Source organism: Syzygium oleosum, unplaced genomic scaffold (genome assembly GCF_021117445.2).
Source record: "Syzygium oleosum isolate NSW1041296 unplaced genomic scaffold, Sole_v2.1 Sole_v2.36, whole genome shotgun sequence".
Classification (NCBI taxonomy): Eukaryota; Viridiplantae; Streptophyta; class Magnoliopsida; order Myrtales; family Myrtaceae; genus Syzygium; species Syzygium oleosum.
Genome location: NW_026607520.1, coordinates 2709522 through 2727517, shown reverse-complemented (window position 1 = coordinate 2727517; position 17996 = coordinate 2709522).

Below are 17996 nucleotides of genomic sequence, written 5' to 3'. Positions count from 1 at the left end.
CTCGATTACTGTTGTCGGTCTTGGTCAATTCGTGACAGCTTCAATCTTTGTCGGGTCCACCGCAATTCCTTCTCCGGATATCACATGTCCTAAGAACGCCACTCGATGAAGCCAGAATTCGCACTTACTGAACTTAACGTAGAGTGCATGTTCCCTCAAGGTCCGTAGAACCTTTTCCAATTGTACCTCATGCTCGGCGGAACTCTTCGAATACACCAGAATATCGTCTATGAACACGATCACAAACTGATCCAAAAATTCCTTGAATACCCGATTCATTAAATCCATAAAGGCTGCAGGGGCGTTCGTCAGTCCAAATGGCATCACCGTGAACTCGTAGTGTCCATACCTCGTCCTAAATGCCGACTTCGGCACGTCCTCCTTCTTGATCCTCAATTAGTGATAGCCAGTCCTCAAATCGATCTTAGAAAACACTGACACCCCTTGTAGCTGATCAAATAGGTCATCAATCCTTGGCAATGGGTACTTATTCTTGATGGTCACCTAGTTCAGTTGTTTGTAGTCAATGCACAACCTCAATGATCTATCCTTTTTCTTCACGAATAGCACTGGCGCTCCCCATGGAGACGCACTCGGGCGAATGAAGCCTTTATCTAATAACTCTTGCATTTGGACTTTCAATTCCTTTAATTCCGACAGTGACATCCTATAAGATGCTTTCGAGATCGGTTCCGTCCCTAGGGCTAACTCAATCACGAACTCCACTTCTCTATCAGGTGGCAGTTCCGGCAATTCCTGGGGAAAGACATCGGGAAGATTACACACCTCGGCTATGTCCTTTAGCTTTGGTTCCTCAACCAACTAGTCGGCCACAAAATAATTATCTTTCTATACCTCAAAGACCAAGCTCAATTCATCCAATTTCAATCCAACAGTTTCCCAAACACAAATCACATCGATTCTTTACAAAATCTTAAATTTCCAAGTAACACTCATCCTTCCAAACTCGTCCAAGAATATCATCAGTAATCCATAAATCTTTAAACCGATTGCACCTATTCACCATAAAATTGATTATAAGTCTTTCATGACCACTCAAGCGATAACTTCAAAATCATCTCCTATTGCACCCAATATCATCTCATAACGCATTTAGACTTTCAAGACACATCCTTCGCTTCCTTCTCAGCCACAACATACACTTTTCCTTACGTCCTTAGCCGATTCCAATTAATCTTCGGGGCAGCTCTCGCTTAATGTCCTACTTGCGGTCGCTGCGATTGCATCATTGGTCTAACCTGTTGGCTCAGCAATTTCTCACTTGGCGACCTTGCTATCCACATCCACAACATGCTCCACTTCTACCTTGGCAAAGGCCATTCCTATGCCTCTTCCCACAAGACCGACATGCGGCGTTGGAGTAGTAGTTCGGCTTTCCAAAGTTCTTCCTTATCGGAGGGACAAGTCTCATATTCTCTGTCATAGACTTCTTCCCAAGTTCCTATTGTCCCTGACTGGCGCGTACCATGATCCAGAAGTAGCAGCCCTTTCACTTATATCCATTTCAACCATCGAGCCCTTCATACAGCTCATTGTAATCTCTTAAGACTCAAGAGTACTAACTGACTGCGGAGTTTCGATTTCAATCCATCCCGGAACCTCCTTGTCCTATCCACATGGTCCTTGACCATCCTTGGTGCGTACTTAGACAACCTTACAAACTTGACCTCGTACTGATCGACTGACATCCGATTTTAGCAAAGCCGAAGAAACTCTGTCTTTTTCTGTTCTCGCGCACTCTTCGAAAAGTACTTCCCATTGAAAGCCTTGACCAAAGTATCTCAATACTTCAAAGCCTTTTTCCAACTCTTATATCCAAAGTGATGTAGCCTCGGAGTCACTTCTCCCATCAAACTTCGGGGGTTTCTATTTCAAAAATTACTTAACCAGTTATTGCATCTGTCTGACTGCATTAACTTATCCTTAACCTTGATTTCCATCATTCTCATTAAAATTTCAACTTCCTCAAGTGCCCTCGGAATTCCATCCACTCTGGGATCCTCTGCAACTCCAACTTGCAGACCTACATGACCTCGACCTCGACCTCAACCTCTTCCTCGGCTACTCATACTCACAGAGTTCACACCACTCACCTACCTGCTATAATTCCCCTAGGGAATTAAAGACCTAGGCCAACTATACCAGTCTAAAGACTTAGGCAGTGAATCACACAACAATTCACTAAGCAGACAACCAATCACAACGTCACTCAATCACAATCAACGGGGTTCGTGCACTTACCTCAAGTCCTGACGCACATGCACCTCACACGTTATTGCATAACATCACTCAGCAATCACAATCAAACAGTCTGGGGTAAGCATGGCACATGAGTCTCCCTAACTGACTACCCCAAAATCATTGCTCCTTATCACTCCAAGCTTCAACCAACTTGGATCGAGCTGACCTTGCTCTGATACCAAATCAACGGGGATGTCACGCCCCAAACCCCGACGGGTTCGCGACACTCCTTTCACGGTCATATTGATCGCGACGTCCCAGGACGCATCGCCGACCCCAAACGAAACACTCAAAGTCGTACGCAGGCGGAAGCGAAATTTAAATATCCCAGACAATAAATAATGACAACGGGGTAGAACAAGCACAAATCAATAAACACGTAACATTAGCTTAAGATCACTAATATTCGTACATTAGGCCTCTAGGGTTAATATCCACCTTCGTCATCAAAAAGGAACAGGTGGCCGGGTAGACTACTAACTGCAGAAAAAAGGGACTCTACCAAAAAGGCTTCTAGGCCTAACACCTAAACATCCCAACGGCGCCCAATCCGAATCGGACCCTAAAGGCTCTGACTCCGTGTCTGAGTCGATCTCGATCGGCTCCTTTTCATGCTCGGACACCATAGGCTCCTCCTCGGGCTTGGGCTCAGGCTCCGGTACGGGCTCGGGTTCAGGCTCTGGAATGAGCTTGGGTTCTGGACAAGGGTTCTCCGGTGGATTGTCGAGATCCGTCACCTCACCATCGGGAGTAAACTTATCCTAGGCCTCCCAATTCACCGCACCCTCGTTAGCATGCTGCAACCCCTCAAAACCCCGGATTGGCCCAGTAGTCACCAACCCGACATGATGGGACCAAGCCAAATAGGTATGGCATTGCAAGTCCTCTAATCCCACGTCTACCCAAACAGTGGTAAGATGCCTAATGTACGTCTCATCCGGGTCTCCCGGATATTCGGTCTCCTCATGCACCTATGCATAGGAACCCCAAAAATGCCGAGGTGGCGACATACTCAAGGTCGGGGATCTGAAAAGGTTTGCACTACAGCAATGAGAATAAATCTCAATAAGCAGACAATCTATATCCCATCTAAGCCAATGCGTACCCAGACGAGTCTAACATTCAATCCACCAGCCAACACAATCAATTCCACACATCATACTTACCTCGCCTCGAACTACGTGCCAACTCTGCACATTAGATAATCCACCATAAAGCATTAATAATTCAAGAACATAACATCACCACTCAAACGCCATAACAATGTATATTCAATCACACTCAATTCGCATTCGTGATCGAGCAACTTTCCACGACCCGGGTTAACACCCCATAGGTCAGCCCTCCGATCAAGCCGGGCTTTGTCCCTCACTGGACCTTTCGCACTTTCACACGACTCGCGTAAACACGCCTCAGGTCAGCCCTCCGATCAAGCCGGGCTCAGTCTCGCGTAACCATGCCTCAGGACATTTCTCTCGACCCGCGTAACCACGCCTCAGGTCATTTCTTACCTTTCTAGCCACACCCGCGTAACCACACCTCAGGTTGGCAGCCCTCCGATCAATCCGGGCTTGGTCTCGCGTAACCACGGCTCAGGACATTTCTCTCGACTCGCGTAACCACGCCTCAGGTCATTTCTTGCCTTTCTAGCCACACCCGCGTAACCACGCCTCAGGTTGGCAGCCCTCCGATCAATCCGGGCTCGATCCCGCGTAACCACACCTCAGGACATTCCTCACAGACATGCACCACAACACAATTTACCAAGCTTTCGCCAATGTCAATCTGATACACCATAACACCCAATTCAAGTCATGCTCCCCACATCGGCCCACCGACCCGACATTCAAGTCGGCATATTCAAATATTCCATTTCATCCACAAATGCCACGACAACTCGGCCATGTCACCCATCTCATTCAATCACTAAATTAGTCACACAATCACCCCAATTTAATCTAACAATTAATCACATTCAAATATTGCCCATAATTCACGTTTAGCCCCTAAACCGGTACTAATCACACCTTAAACAAGTTTAAAAAATACCCATTATACTAAGTAGGGTTTAGGGAGTCGCTTACCTAAGTTTGGCCCGGGAGAAATCGGTTATGGCTCGATCGGAACAGCGGCGACACGGCGCGGGCAAGGGCACAGCGGGCGCAATGGCCGGCCAGGCTTGGCGTGGCACTCGGCCACGGCAAGGGCACGCTCGGGCACGGCTAGGCAGTGGGCTAGGCAACGGGCAGTGGGCTAGGCAACGGGCAGCGGCCTGGGCTAAGCGGGCAATGACTAGGCCACGGCAGAGCGACTTGGTAGCGGGTGGGTGGCCGGTGGCCGTAGCCGGGTTGGCCTACCGGCCAGACTGCTAGACGGTAGGGCAACGGCGAGCAACTGCGACGGCGACACGGTAGCGAGCTCGGCGACTATCTTGGCTAGAGCAGGGGGGCAGCTGCATCGTCATCGGGCAGCAGAGACGATGGCGGCGGCGGCGAGGTGGCACGGCAACGCTGCGGCAAGCTGGCGGCGACGAACAGCGGCGACGGCGACGGCGCGAAAGGGAGGGGAATGGGAGAAGGCTGGTGCGGTGGTGGCAAGAGGGGGAGAGTCGACGGCGACGACGACGACGTGGTGGTGAACTGGTTCGGTCAGAACAAGGGAGAGGCCAGGGAAGAAGAAAAACCGGGGGAGGGGATGGTCGCGCGGCGGTCGGAGGCGGCACAGCGAGCTCAAACAACGAGCTGGGCTCGTGGTAGCGACAGCGACGGATGGCGCGATGGCGGTCGGGCGCGGCGATCTCGAGCGGTGAGCAATCAACAGGAAGCAGCAGCAGTCGGGGCGGAAGGGAAGACCAACGAAGAAGAAGAAGGGAGGAAGAAGAAGAAGAAGAGAGGAAGAAGAAGAAGAAAAGGAAGAGAGAGAAGGGGGGAGGGGACGTTGCATGGGGCAGAGAGAGAAAGAGGGGACGGGTGCAGTGGGGAGGGGACGCGCGCGGCAGAGAGGAGAGAGAGAGAGAGAGAGAGAGAGAGAGAGAGAGACAAAAGTCAATGTTTATCATCGAGTGCGATCCAACGGCCACGAATCAAACCCAAAAATGATTCAACGGCCCACGAAAATCCCAATTATAACCTAAAACACACTACGATGGAGGTCTACTAGTCTAAATCCGCACCCGATCGAAATTTCACTTTCCACATATCCCGGGCAATATCGAGGCTGGCCACAATAATATCGACACCTTCCAATTAAATTCGTCCCGGAACTCCGAGAAATTCGACACCAAAGTTTGGGCTCTAAATAACGGCCAATTCGATCGAGTGCGATTCTAGCGAAATCTCTAATAAAAAAATAATAACCCAGGAGTGATCAGTTCCGGGCGAGATTTTATTAATAGCGCACTGATTAAATACACGTTTTATAAATCCCAAAAATGGACCGAAATTCGGAATGTCACAAAAATAGCCAACAGGCTGCCAGCGTGGAGAGTGGACGTAGACTTAATAAAGCTAAACCACTATAAAGATCTCTGTGCAGTATTCTCTATCCCTAAACTTTATTTTATTATTGCTAACATTATACTATATACATATCTGTCAAACAAGTTCGTCAGAACATCATCTTAGTCATCAGACGCAATCATCTGACGACAACTTACATACAAGTTTGTAATTCGCATCCATATGATATTATACATATGAGTTGTTGACCTCGACTATATTCATTCCGTACGTTTAAATCATATAATTTTATAAAATCACCTATTCACCCCCTTCTAGGTGATAACACTAGCCGTAACAATTGGTATCAGAGCCTAGTGCTCATTTTTCCTTGATGGCTAGTAATGTTGAGTCAGGTCACAACAACATACCGCCTTACTTCAATGGAACTGAATATAGTGTCTGGGAAAACAAGATGAAGACATTCATCTTGGGAATAGATCAAGATATATGGGACATTGTTGAACATAGAATCATTCCACACGTTTCAACTGAAACAAAATCTCCAGAAACTTCAAAAGGGCAAAATGAGACACCTTCTACCGAAGGATTTAGAGAGCAAATCAAACCTCAAGTTCTGCCACTCTCAGCTAAAGAAATTTCCAAAAGAATCCATCTGGATGCAAAGATCAGAACGACCATATACAATGGTCTTGCAAGTGTTGAATATAAACGAATTGCAAATCTCAAAACTGCAAAAGAAATTTGGGATCGTCTAAAGCTTGTTCATGAAGGAAAGTCAAGGAGACAAATCTCAACATTCTTCTTGGGCAGTACGAGACCTTCACTCAGAAACCAAATGAAATAATTTCTGAGATGCAGAGCAGATTCATTGAGATCGTAAATGGACTTGAATTCCAAAATAATCCCATCTCAGAACCTATGAAGGTGAACAAGTTGCTGAGAGCTCTTTCAAAAGAATAGGACAACATCAAAGTTCTATTCGAGAAACTCAGGGAATTAGACCACTCACAGTGGACAAACTTATCGAAACTTTTCAATCCTATGAAACTGAAAAGTTCTTAGAAACTGAAGAACCCAAAGGCAAAAAAATCCATAGCTTTAAAAACTAACATTGATTCTGATGGCACAGATGAAGATGAAGATGAGGATGAAGATGAAGAGTTGGCTCAAATGGTCAAGAAACTGAGAAAGATGGCAAAGAAGGTGTAGATGAATAAGTCAAAGAAGTAATTCAAGAATTCTGAGCCATCAAAAGCCAAGAAGCTAAACTTTCAGAAGAAATCGAGTGCCGAAGATGAAGAAAACAAGGACGTGATATGTTTCCACTGCAAAAAGAATGGACACATAAAGCCAAAATGTCTTCTTCTCAAAAAGAACAAAGGAAAGTATGAACGATATAAGAAGGCTTTCAAAGTTGAAACGTGGAGTGATTCAGATGATGATGAGAGCGAACAAGAGTTTGCCAATATTTATTTGATGGCAAAATCAGACTCAGAATCAAGTTCTAATGAAGAAGATGAGCTAAGTAATTCAAATATTCCTGAAGCAGTTGCAAATTATATTAATGAGTTAGTCTCTGTTAATAAAACTGCCTTCAAAAAGATTTCTGTATTGAAGAAGGAGATTGTGTCTCTAAGAAGTGCAATTCAAAACAAGGAAATTGATGAGTCAATTGAATATTTAAAAAAGGAAAATTTTTTTTAAAACAACAAGATATTTCGCAAAAGGATAAGATTGATTTCTTGCAAAAAGAGTTTAATCTTATCGAGGAGAATAAAGATTTTCTTGAAAAGGAAAATGACTTACTGAAAAATGAAATTTATGATCTGAAAAATATTTCTAAAGATACTTTTGATCGCATCTCTAATGAAAAAGAATTTCTGAAAAAAGAAATTTCTAATATAACCAAGAAATTCTCATTGGGTTCGAAAAATCTTCAAACATATTTTGTCAATTCAAGTTCCCTATTATAATAAATCAAGTTTGGGTTTTGAGAAAAATACTGAATTGAAAAATGTTTTTCCCAATATCAAAGAAAGACTAAAGAAAAGATTCTCCAGATTTGTGTATCAAAATCACTTTCAAAAATAGTTTGTCAAATTCAATGGTCAAACTTCTTTTAAGTGCTCAAATTATGGTGATACAAATCACTTTAAGAATTACTATCCTAAGGTTTGGAAACCTGTTCAGAGAGACATTTTGAGAATGATTAATCCTAACCAAAATGGACCCAAGAAAATATGGGTACCAAAGAAAAGATGAGATTACTTTTCTTGTAGGGAATAAAGGAAAGAGAATTTGGTAAGTAAAGGTATATTTTTCAAATTCTAAATTTGTATTGGGAACATACTTTACATATCTACAAATTCCCATTATATTCGATATTTTTTGGCATGTTCTATAATTGCGTTGGAAATGTCTTTTTGAAATAAAAGTCAATTTTATTTTAAAGGATCTTGAGATGAAATTTTATAAAAGAGATTGATTAATATCTTATTTCGTTTTGGGAAAGAAATAATTTGGATTTATGGACTCATTATTTGTTCTTCGATCTTGTCATGCCTTACAAAGAAAGAATTTTTTTTCAAGATATTGTTTTATTATGCATGATATATTTCCCTTAAATATTCTACTAAGATTGTTGGGAAAGTATTTTTGGGCTTCTACGAAAATTTCCTATTTTACGCCTAACAAAAGGAAAGGATCCAAATCTATGCATACCAAAAAGGAAATGAGTTTATTGCAGGCAATTATACAAAGGAAGCTTGATTGCAAACCTACACAAATCATGATGCAATAAAAGAAGGATCTCAAGTGATGAATTCTTTCTAAAGAGGAAAGGAATATTCTGAACATGCATGTTGAGATACAAATTGGTAATATTTGTTGCCATGTGTGTAAGATATTGGATATATTTAATGCTTGAAATATCTACATTCCTTTAGCGAAATTCGTTAATGTTATATTATCTTTTGAGATTTATTCTTCAAGAAAATCCCTTTAATCTTTAAAGATATTATTGCATATTTTGGATACACTTGCTATATTCTTGGAAGTACTATTATAATTGACAAGTTTGATCTGCAAATTGGAGGAAGGTATGTACGTGACATTCTCTATATTTTGTACAGATTACTATTTCTCTTACAAGTATTTGCAGGTTGTAAAGGAATCTTTCCTTGTGAAGTTTGGAAAGCTTGATCCCAAAATCGTGGAGATTTTGCAATATTTTTGAAGGATCGAAAATTTCTCCTTTACGCACTATTCTCACAAATTATTGAAGGCTTATCAAAATATTTTGAGCAAACACTTCATGCATCATAAAGGATTGTTGACACCTGATTTTTAACTCATTATTTTTATATTTTCAAAAATCTCAAAATTAGGACTAGGAATCTTGGCCAAGACTAGAAACCTATTTCTAAACCAAAAATAAATTTTTTAGCATTTTTCTGCATTTTTCCTTAATTCTTTTAGTCAAAATAAGTGAGAAAATCAAGAAAAATAGCAAATGGAATCAGAAAATTCCATAAAAATAGTCATTAGTCTTCTTTTAAATTCCATTTCATTAATACATCATCAATTTTGAAAAATTTCAATCGGGTATGTGTTTTTCCCAAAATTAGGCAAAATCAAACTCGAATTGAACAAAAAATGTAATTAAATTTTTTCTAGTCATTTTGAAGTCATAGTGTCTTCACAACAAATGATTCTAGGATCCTGAATTACATAATGGTCAGTCCAATTGCACAATTTGTCAAAGAAATCATAAAACTCCAAAATTCAATTGAAAATTAAGAATTTTAAACCCAAATTGGGAATCGTGCCCAATATGGAATTGTCGAACCATGAGACCATCATTTCTAGGGTTAATTAGATGTGGGTAATTCAATTTTGGCATCAATTTTTCCTAATCAGGTCATTAGGACATCAAATTGAATAAAACCTTATTATAACCCGAATACAAAAATGTGAAAATCTTGGACCCAATTATAACAAAAATTGGGGAAAATCATATATTTGGGTTCGGAATATGATGGGGAATTCAATTTCGGGGTTTAATTTTGAAAATTGGGTCAAAATTGAGTTTAATTTGCGAATTTAGATCAACCTGGGTCTACCGGGTCGACCGGGTCAACCCGACCCGACTCGGGTTGTTCATCTCTCTTACCTGACTCACCCGAGTCACAATAAAACCCAGAAAAAAATAGAATCAAGCCCGCGACTTTGCTGATCCTTTTCAGCCAAGTTGGCACGTGAAAATCGACTGGGCTAGCTGGAGAATCTCCGGCTGACACCAGGGAACCGATTTAACCGATCGGAAATCGGTTCTAACCGAATTTGGGCGGGATTTTTGGTCAACAAAAATGAAGAAAAACTGAACATTGAGAAGGGGAAGTGTTCGGTAAAATGCCGGAGAGAGAGAGAGGAGAGAGAAACAGGTGAAATCAAAGAGAAGGATCTAGAGAGAGAAGGTTGAGAGTCCCTTCACGAGTGTTCGGTGCCACCATGAACGACGGAGCACCGACGAATCGTGGATTGGCCGTGACTCTCCCCTGGTTGTTTCAGTCAGACAAACTGATCGCGAAGCCCTGAAGACGAGCTTCGTCCGGCGTGCCGAGAGATATTCCGGCGAATCAGAAGTTACCAGGGTGAAGATTAAGTGTCAAAGAACAACTCTAGAGTCTCGGATCAGTTCATCAATTCCTCCTGATCATCGAACGAAGAAGGTAAAGTGGGCTCATAGTCATTTTTCTAAAATTTTCCAGAATTCAGTTTCAATCCCAATATGAATGTTTGTGTGATTTCGTCGATGAATCTTGGTATTTTGATGTTCAGAACTAGTTTCTAATCATTTTTGGTGTCGTTTGATTGCATTTTGGACATTAAAAAATGCATAAACCGAGTCGGCCATTTTCTGGAAAATCTTGCCGGAGCAACCACGACCTCGCCGAAGCACATCCCATGCCCTTAGGCCATTCAAGTCAGTCTTTTCTTGATCCTTGTTTGGTATTTTGTTAGTGATTAGGATCGAATTAGATGGCTAGGGCGTTATATGTTGTGATTCTAAGGTTCGGTTAGTTAGTTTAGAATAGTTGCAAGTTAGGCTTTTTCGACCGACTTTTCGCCGATCGGCAATGATCCGACGGCTATTCAGTTAGTCCATTTTGGTAGAGGATGATATGAACTTGATATAGAACCAAAAACCAATCTAAAAGGTCGTCGGAAGCTCGTTGGAGCTTGATTTAAAGTCGCAACCTTGAAAATGTTCAACACAGAATTATGCCCATGAAGTGTTTGATGAAATGCCTAAAAAACAAAGGGCAAAATGGCGCCGTTTTTGGCGCTGTGTCCGCCGGAGAAGACAATCGGCGCCGGCGCCGGTGACGCCCGGTTCGGTCAGGCCGAACTAGGTTGAACCGGGCCAGTCCAATTCGTCTCCCGGCGAGAAATTTAAAAAATAATAAATAAATAAATAAAAATCTAAAAAATATATAATAAAAAATTGAAAAAATGAAAAGATTTCAGAAAAATAAAAAAATTCAGAAAAATTTTGAAAAATTAGAAAAAATCTAAATTTTTTTTTTGGGAAATCAAAAATTTTTAGAAAAATAGGAAATTCACAAAAATTTTAAAAAAATAAAAATAGAAAATTCATAAAAATTCAAAAAATTTCATAAAATTCATAAAAATTCAGAAAATACAAATAAAAATGTGAAAAATTTAGAAAATCAAAAAAATTGAAAATTTGGAAAATTCATAAAAATTTTCAGAAAATCATAAAAATCAATTCTTGGTTAATGAAATTTCCGAAAAAAAAATCAAAAATTTTCAAAAATTTAAAAAATTCACAGAATGGTCCAAAAACACTGTGGCCAACCTTAGAAAGTGAAACTTGAATTTTTGGAAGTGCCCAAGTGGCATTTTTAGAAAATTTCAAATTCAGGGGTTATAACCCCTAAAAAACCCTAAAACCCTAAAAAAATGTAAATCACGAAATGAATAAGCTTCTAGAGTTTTATTAGGGTTTGGATGTTTTGATTGATTTTCATTTTTAGAGACCATTTAGGATTGATTGATTTGATTGATATTGATTGTACATTTAATACTTGTTTGGTTTTTCTTACGATTAAAATGGATAGAATTAGTAGGGCAAAAGGACACTATAAGTGCCATAACTTGTGTACGGCGCTCACTTTGGTGCCATAACTTTTTTTCGGATCACTTTGGTGCCAAGTCGGAGGAAAAACGATCATTTAAGTGTCATAACTTTTTTTTGGATCACTTCAGTGCTAAAATTTTTGAAAAACGATCACTTAAGTGCTAAAATTTTTGAAAAACGATCATTTAAGTGTTAAAATTTTTTAAAAACGATCACTTAAGTGCCAATCTCCGGCGAGACTCCGGCGAGCCACGTCAGCTTCAGAAATTAATAAAAAAAAATGCCATGTCAGATTTCCGGCGAAAAATTGTGTACGGCACCGGAGTTGGCACTTAAGTGATCGTTTTTCAAAAATTTTAGCACTTAAGTGATCGTTTTTCAAAAATTTTAGCACTAAAGTGATCCAAAAAAAAGTTATGGCACTAAAGTGAGCGCCGTACACAAGTTATGGCACTTGTAGTGTTCTTTTGCCGAATTAGTAGGTAAGTCTCGAAAATTTGCATGACACGTTAGATATCATATCGTTCTTAGGTACCGAAAGGGCGTTAGGGATCTCAATCTGGAATCAATAACATAACCAAGTCCTCGTGCTCAGAATCTCTGGTTCGTAGAATAGTGGTATTTCTCCCATATCCCGATTAGGTTTCTAGTCTACCTACCAATAATGACTAGTGGCGACTCCAAAATCACAAACTTAGACTAAATAGGAAATGACCATCCGTTGTCACGTGAGGTATGGTCTGGGAGAGACCCTTACACGGAAATACCTCCTTAGCGCGCAAATCCCGAAAGCCCAAAAAAAAAAAGCGTGGCGCGACAAGGATGAGTTGCTTCAGAATGAAATATTTGATACTCTTATATATGCTATTCAATTTATTTATTCAAAAGAAAGGGCATTATATATTAGGTGAGATATTATATCTTTAACAGCGAAATTGTGCAAAAAGTTTGTTAATTTTATGCAGATTGAATTCGAGAAGAGCTTGAATGAAGAAAATAAATTTCTTTCTCGAAATTCAAAAAGCAAACAAATGTTGCGGATGTTGCTGCTACAAACAAATAGAGGAACAACATTATGTTCAACGTGCACAAGCCACAAGGAAAGTTGTTTGCAAAAGCTGTCTTGACGACGGGGGGGAAAATAAAAAAGGTGAAAAGCAAAAAGTGGAAAAATACAAAAGAAAGAGGGAGAATCATTATCATCTCAAAATGGCATCAAATTAAGGGGGAGCATAGATCAAGTATGGGACAATCCAAATAAAGTTTTTTTAATTTCTACCCGTTCTTGATTACTATGAAGAAAAGGTAATGTATGTTAGAACTTGCTAAGTTCTACATAATCCAGATATGATATGTTTTGATATGCATACTATTGGATGCAAAGGAAAAGAGACAGACTGTGATTCAGATTTTTATGGTTCAGATTTTGCACTTCGCTTAAATGCAAATCATATTCTATGCCTTATCTTATTCATGAACAGGTTTAAAACTCTCATATCTGCTCATATAGAATATCTTGAATATCTGCTACATTTTATTTTTGATCATATTTCTCAAAATTATCTCAAAATCTATATATATGCATGAAAAGTTTTGTTGTCATTAAAAAGGGGGAGATAATCTCTCTGAGATAATATGAGAAAAGTTTCCGCGTTTGATATTTATTTTTTGATATGTTGTGACTTGGTGTGCACTTTGACATTTGGATGTTGAACTATGATTCGAAACTGGTTGTTGAACTCCTATATTGAACTCTTATTGATTATGCTATTATCTGATACTAATCCTTTCTGCTGATGTCAAAAAGGGGGAGAAGTATTATACAGATTATGAATGCAAATGTTGGCGTGAGCAACAGGATGAACTGTTATGTTGATATCAGACATTAACACTGCTTTATATGCTTTGAATGTCATATCCTCTGAATAGACTATTTTGTTCACATAAATATTTTTTAAAGCTTATGGATAGTTTTGTCATCATCAAAAATGGGGAGAATGTTGAGAAAAATCCCTAATTAGTTTTGAAGAATGATAAAATAATCTTTTACTGACCAGAATTACACTTAAGTTATTTGATGCATATAAGTGCTGAGTCATCAGACTTAGTCGATGAAAGAACTTTGTCATCAGATTCAAAATTGCTCGTCAGATTCAATAAGTGTTATTTTTGGTAAGTTTATGCAGGATAATCAAATTGATATCTCAAGATATTCTGATTGGCAATCACAAGATCGTTCTTTAAATACGAAGAACTACACTTATGGAAACCTTGATTTCATTATATGGGCGATCAAATCACCTGGAGATAATGGTCTTTCTTCTAATGGCTATGCATTTTCTTTTGGGAAGTTTCTCTAACGGTTTGATTTGGAGATAAAATCCTCTGAAGAATGTCCAACAGATAGTTTGGATTTAGAGAAGTATAAAAGGATTGCAAACGTCACACAAGAAAAAAACCAAAATCAAGAATTCCAAAGTTTGAATAGAGAGTCGATCTTACACACTTGTGATTATTGTATTCCACGTTGTGATTTTAGAAAGAAAATTACTTGATTGAAGAGTGTACGTGATAGTGCAATCTATCATCTGAGAAGCACTGCTCTTGTAATCTTCTGGTGATTCAATAGTGAAAAACAGCCAACAGGCTGCCAGCGTGGAGAGTGGACGTAGGCTTGATAAAGCCGAACCACTATAAAGATCTGTATACAGTATTCTCTATCCCTAAACTTTCTTTTATTATTACTAACATTATAGTGCATACATATCTGTCAAACAAGTTCGTTAGAACATCATCTTAGTCATCAAACGCAATCATCTGACGACAACTTACATACAAGTTTGTAATTCGCATCCATCTAACATTATACATTCAAGTTGTTGACCTCGACTATATTCATTCCACACGTTTAAATCATACAATTTTATAAAATCACCTATTCACCCCCCTCTAGGTGATAACACTAGCCGTAACAAATATATTTACTAATGTGATCCATAAAAATTTCAGATCATTTTTTTAATTAATTCGACTTAATATTTGGGTAATTGTTGTGCCAAAAGATTGTGGTAATCTCTAATTTAATCCTTGAGATTGTGAGTTATTTTTTAGATTATCATAATCTTTAATATGAAATCTTTGTGGATTGTGCGTAAGGATTAGGTAAGTTTTTTTATCTTTAATTTAGATTAGTGTCATGTTTTGAAAATACCAAAAATATCATGTAGGTTAGTTTTTCTTTTAAGATAAAAGAAAACCCCAAAAATAATTGTTTGTTTAGTAATGTTTGATTTTCAATTTCTTTCTTGCTATTTATTGCTTTGCTTTTCCTTGAGTGTTACATTAATGGTTGCACATCCGCATGATCACCCCACATGTTAGTGGATAGGTTTAAAATCAATCCAAGCCGTCTACTAAATATTTTTTTGAATAAAAGAGAAAAAGTATCAAAAGGGCGTTAGAGTAATCTAGCATAATCAAGTCCCCGAACTCTTAATCTTTGATTCGTAGGAGTAAAGTAAATCTCCCAATACTTTACTTAGATTTCTAATCTACCTACCAAAAATAAATTAGTGATGACTCCTAAATGAAAATGATTTGCATATTAAGAACTTGAACCAAGTGGCGATTTGGTATGGGCTTGGGAGAGCCCGAGCTAGGTTTGGGCTTAGTAATCCATTAGCCAATTGTCGAGACCTCCCCACACCGATCTCACCACCTAGGAGGTTTGGCTAATGGATTACTAAGTTAAACCTGGCTCGGGCTCTCCCAAGCCCATACTAATTCGCGACTTAGGTTTGAGTTATTAACATGCAAATCAACTTCATTTAGGAGTCGCCACTAATTAGTTTTCGGTGGATCAATTAGACACCCAAGTAAAACATGGGAGAATTGCTTCACTTCTACGAACCAGAGATTTAATGGATTCGGGGACTTGATTACACTAATTAACCAACTAGTGCCGTTTTGGTACCTAAGCTTGTTCAATCATCACCTAACGTGTTCATGCAGTAGTTTTACCAATTGTGAGTCTTAAAGTTCTAGCCTAAGGGAAGCAACAATCAATATATGAAAAGTGCGCAAGCAATAACCTAACATCTCTACTCAACCACATGCAAGGTTAAATTAAACACGCAATTCAAAATGTGTGAATCAAACGACATACAATCAAACATGGAATTAATCACACAAAAAGGGCAAGAAAAGGTAATTCCAAAGCCCAATTTCCAATTTTTAATTTTCAAATTTTTTTAATTTTTTAACATTTTTAATAAAAAATAGTTTTTTAATATTAAAATAATAATATAATATCATAATAATACAAAACTAACCCGGGTAGGATCTCCACATCCGAACTGGGTCAAAGTCAACCCAAGCGCGCTGGCCCAGGTCCACCGCTAGGTGGGCTCCGCGATTAGGCCCAATTCGGAATAAACCCAACATTCAAATAAAACAATTAAAAAGCACCTAAGCCCAGCCCACTAGGAATAAAAACCTAAATAACATTTCAGCCAAATTTATCCAATTCGACCCACCCATGAATGGCCCAAAACCTAAAAAATTTCTTGTCCTAAACCAAGAAAAGCCCAAAGCCAATAAAACTTATTAAACTTAAGATCGGCCCAAGCACAAAACCCTACCCGGTTACGACCAGTGCGCCCGACCCGGCCACCAACCGCCGACCCGACTTGCGTCCCTCTCTGCTCGGCGCTTCGCCTCCTGTGGCTGCGTGCTCACCCGAGCAGAGTGCCGAACCATAAGTTTCCTTCGCCCGTGTCGCCGTCAACCACGAACCGGCTAAGCCCGTACGAGGGACTGGCCGGTCATTTCACCAACTGTAGTCGGCCCGCCGAGCTACCGCGTTTGGTGGGCACCGCCTGTCAAGGATGTCCCTCAGCCAATTTACACCCAAGTAGAGATAGTGGTGGGTGGAACGAGGGGAAATGCCCAAACGGTGATCACCTAGGAACGTTAACCCGACGCTTCGCCTCCCATGGCCGCATGCTCGCCCGAGCAGAGTGCCGAACCGCAAGTTTCCTTTGCCCATGTCGCCTCAACCACGAACCGGCTAAGCCCTACGAGGGACTGGCCGGTCACTTCACCAACTGCAGTCGGCTCGCTGAGCTACCGCGTCTGGCGGGCACCACCGGCCAAGGATGTCCCTCAGCCAATTTACACCCAAGTAGAGATGGTGGTGGGTGGAACGAGGGGAAACGCCCAAACGGTGATCACTTGGGAACATTAACAACACATAAACATCACACAAAACGCGCGATGTGCACCAACGGTTCGATCCCGGCCATGAAAGAGGCAGAAAAAAGCAAATCTCTTTGGGGCATTTTAATAGACAGTTGGAGTGCATTTAAGGAACGGGAGATTTTTGGATCAACCGAGACTCAAAACGAACCAAGATTCTTGCCAAGAGACACACGAAGAAGTAGGGGCAAGCATGAGGACATCACGGACCGGAACTCACGCGAGCCAAATGGCCTCAAACTCCAGCCAGTGGGCCCGAAAACAAAGACGAGGAGCCGAAACAAGGGAAAGAGAGGCGGCCGCTTGTGGCACTCCCTATTAGGCTCGGCAGCGGTGAATGAGGGCAAACGTGATAGATCGCACTACATCCGGTTGCCTCACACGCCTCTGAGCCAAAATCCTCGAGAGATTGACCCCGAATCGAACAAACCGAAACCGACGAACACACGGAAACAGAACTTACCATGGCTTGGTGCGAAGAAAGGGAGGATGTGCGCGGACTCTCGGCCACGACACTGATACGGCGAACGTCGGGGATCCAGTCGCTCTCAAGACTCGCTATTGCTCCCTAAACTCTCTTAGCCTCTCTTTTCGTTGCCCTCTCGCTGTTTCTCTCTCCCGCCACCCCCCACCGGGAACCCCCTAGTTTACGCGACCTCACGAGCCTTTTGTGGCTGGTCGGTCATGCTCGACCGCCAGCCTGTCAAGGTCGGCCGTTGCCTTGTCCTGCCCCTCTGCGTTGCTTTTGTTTCCCTACTCCGTTTTGTCCTTCCTTTGCGCTGTAGAGTGAGGAAGATGATCAACACATGGACCGAGCCAAAGAGGAAAGGGGATGGGCTGGCCTGCGTGGAGGG